The sequence below is a fragment of the Nicotiana attenuata genome, chromosome 1 (assembly GCF_001879085.1).
Source record: "Nicotiana attenuata strain UT chromosome 1, NIATTr2, whole genome shotgun sequence".
In the NCBI taxonomy this organism is placed as follows: Eukaryota; Viridiplantae; Streptophyta; class Magnoliopsida; order Solanales; family Solanaceae; genus Nicotiana; species Nicotiana attenuata.
The window spans coordinates 49,577,629-49,581,567 of NC_031989.1; positions in this window are offsets into that span (position 1 = coordinate 49,577,629).

Here is a 3,939-nt window from a genome sequence, read left to right on the forward strand (position 1 = left end):
TGGAGCTGGGACAAGGGGGACTGATGGGAACCCCTCGCTGCAGATGAACCCTGGGCTGAAGAAGCAGGAGCAGAGCTCTAAGCTGGAAGGGCACCCAATGCAGGCTGGCTCTGCTGATGACCCTGATGACCACGGCCTGACGAAGCCCCACTGGACTCTGAACGACCTGACTGAGGAGGTCTGAGGAACGACCTCTGCTGCGCTGGAACTGGCCCCTAGACGGAGCACCACTGAAACTACCTGAACCTCGAGGCCTCTTAGCCTCCCTCTCCTCACGCTCCCGACGACGATCTGTCTCAATCTGACGAGCCGCATCAACTACCTCCTCAAATGTAACTGCTGTAGCCCTTTCTCTAGTCATCAATATGCGAATCGGATAGTTGAGGCCATCCACAAACCTCCTGATCCTCTCGCAATCTGTCGGGATCATCCACGTAGCATGCCGAGCTAGCTGTGTAAACCTCAACTCATACTGAGTCACCGTCATTTCTCCCTGAGTCAACCACTCGAACTGACGACGCAGCTCTTCCCTGTGAGACTGGGGTACATACTTTTCCAAGAATACCGTAGAGAACTGCTGCCACGTGAGGGGCGCTGCTCCAATAGGCCTACGCCTCTCGAACTCCTCCCACCAAGTAAATGCAGGCCCTGTGAACTGGAAGGTAGTAAAAGCCACTCCACTAGACTCCAGAATACCCGCAGTACGAAGCATACGCTGGCACTTATCCGGAAAACCCTGGGCATCCTCGCCCTCAACACCACTGAAAGTCGGAGGCTGAAGCCTACCGAACCTCTCCAACCGACGCTGCTCGTCATCCGGCATAGCTGGAACCACATGAGTTGGAGCTGGTGCGACTGGCGCAACTGGAACAACTGCTGCAACTGGTGCTGCTGGTTGAACTAGCTGCGCTGGAGCTACCCCAGCCCTGAACAACCTGCTCGGGTGTGCGAGCATTGGGGGTCTGATGACCACCCCCGGTCTGAGAAGTAGCCGCCGCTGTAGTAGCTGAATCCGCTTGAGCCAGGCCAGTGCAGACGGACAAGATCTGAGCCAAAGCCTCCTGGAGACCAGGAATCACGATGGGTACTGCCGGTGCCTGAACAGGTGCTGCTGGAGCATCTACAGCTGGAATTTGACCCTGAGCCTGGTCAACTGGTGCTGGAATTTGACCCTGAGTCTGATCAACTGGTGGGTCAGCAGGTGCTGTCCCTGCTGCCCTGCCTCTACCGCGACCACGGCCTCTAGGTGGCACTGGTGGTTGTCCGCCACGTCCGTTAGCGCGGGTTCTCGCCATCTGCGAGAGAATAGAATACGGAAATTTAGTTTTTCATAATAACAAGCCGCACGATTAGAATTTCAAGAAAGTGAAGTGTTTCCTAAAGGTTCTGTAGCCTCCGGAGGATAGATACGGACGTCTACGTACCGATCCGCGAGACCCTACTAAACCGGCTCATGACTCGCGAGGCCTAGTAACCTAGGCTCTGATACCAACTTGTCCCGACCCCAAACCCGGTCGTGATGGCGCCCAACACAATTGCTAGGCAAGCCTGACCACAGTCGTTCCCAAATCAACGGTAAACCTCAAAACCGATAATCTAAAGAGAATATAATAGTTTTATAATAATAATCCAATGTTTATCGAAGAATAATACTGAGAAAATACGAAGTCTGATAAAAACACTCCCAAAAGATCTGGGGTCACGAGTCTAGAGCCTCTAAAACAATCTGAATAACAATATTTGAATGAAAATACTCAACTCTGGAAATGTATATATATAAATAAAACTGAAATAGGAAGAGTAGTCAGGTCCTGCAAACGTCAAGCAGCTACCTCAACAACTCTGATAAGCTCTGGAAAACAAAGACTGCTCAGCTAAGCCTCCGGTGTACCTGAATCTGCACACAAGGTGCAGGGAGTAGGGGTGAGTACTACCGACTCAGTGAGTAATAAGCATATAAAATGTCTGAAGATAAGAAATCCACGAAATGCCACAAAGCAAAGCTAAAACTAACAGTCCTACACCTTACTACGATCCAACAGCAAAACAACTTCAAATAATACAGTCAAGTAAAATGTAAGGATGCAATGCAATGCACATGAACACGCTGTGGCATACAGCCCGATTCATTTAACGTTGACGGCGCTCACTAGGGGTGTGTACAGACTCCGGAGGGGCTCCTTCAGCCCAAGTGCAATATAATCATATCATTCGTTGCGGCGTGCAGCCCGATCCATACTCAGTCCACAATATGCATATGAGTCACGTAACAGATTCAATTAATTTTCCAATTTCCAATTTATTAAGAAGAATATACTTTAGATATTTAACTTCAGGAATAGTGACTTAGCATTTTATAACAGCGATTAGACACAGGACTGAGATCAATGATTATACAAAGCATGCTATCACAATGACATTCAACCTCTAAGGATGCTACAGATCGGCACAAGGCCCCAAACACGGCAATAAGCCCAGATATATTCAATACAGGGTGCGTATCAGTCGCCAATATAGAAACATTCTTGTTTGGGATGGACTAAGTCTCAATCCCAGTCATAACCAATCCCGCACCTGCCATGGGGTGCGAGTCACGCCCTACAATAGCGTCACAATGTGATAAGCCGGGGTTTCAAACCCTCAGGCCATCCTATACACCAACTACTCACCTCTATCCGGCCGTAGAATGGTCCGCAATGCCTTTTCCTTTCGTATCGACCTCCTCGCGCGTCGAATCTAGTCACAATCACAACGAATACATAAATATGGGTTAAAGAAACATAACCCAATCAAAAATACTCGAAAAGTACTAAAATTCACGAAGTTGGTAAAACCCGAGCCCCGGGCCTACTTCTCGAAAAATTCCGAAAATCACACCAACGGATTCCTCGTCTCGCCACGAGTCCGTGCATATAAAGTTTACCAAAAACGGAGCTCAAATGCCCTTTCAAAATCCGTTTTTACATCATAACTTTTCAAGCCCTAGCTTGACCCGTTTTTGATGAATTTCCTACAATTTACATGTAATTTCTACCATAGATTGGAATATTTAGGCCAAGGAACTTACCTCCAAGTGATTCTCAGTCAAAACCATCGAATTTCCTTGTTCAAAGCTCTTAAGAACGTCAACAATGGAGGAAAAATATGAAAGGGTCGCGGATGAAATATTATTTTAATACCCTTCTGTCGCCCAGTCCAGTTTTTGCTTCTGCGGTCCCGCTTTCGCTTATGCGTGGACCGCTTCTGCGGACACATTTCCGCTTTTGCGATCTTCACTTAGAAACCCGTACTTCGCTTATGCGACGCGAAGTCCGCTTCTGCGGTTCCCTCAAAACCGCTTTTGCGGTACAGTGTCCGCTTATGCGGACCCGCTGGTGCGAGCCACCTTCCGCTTCTGCGGAATTTCCCTAGCCGGCCAACGACCGCTTCTGCGACCACGTACCCGCTTCTGCGGTACCGCTTCTGCGGTCCATTTTCCGCAGAAGCGGAGACACCAGATAACAGCAAAATCTGACCTACAATACACCTCAAAACTCTCGTTTAACCACCCGAATTCACCCCGAGGCCCTCGGGACCTCGACCAAATGCACAGATATGTTCTATTACTTCATTCAAACTTGCTCGTAACATAAAAACACTATCATAAACACCAAAATCATCATATTACCACGGATTCAAGCCTAAGTTAAACTAAAACTTCTGAAACTTACATTTGATCTAAAACCCGACCTAAACACCTCCGAATGATCTGAAACTTTGCACGCATATCCAAAGTCACCTAACGGAGCTACTGCAACTCTCGGAATTCCATTCCGACCCTCGGATCAAAATCTCACCTACCATCCGGAATTCGCCAAAATCCAACCTTAGCCAATTCAAGCCTAATTCTACACCGGACCTCCAAATTCAATTCCGATTGCGCTCCTAAGTCACAAATCA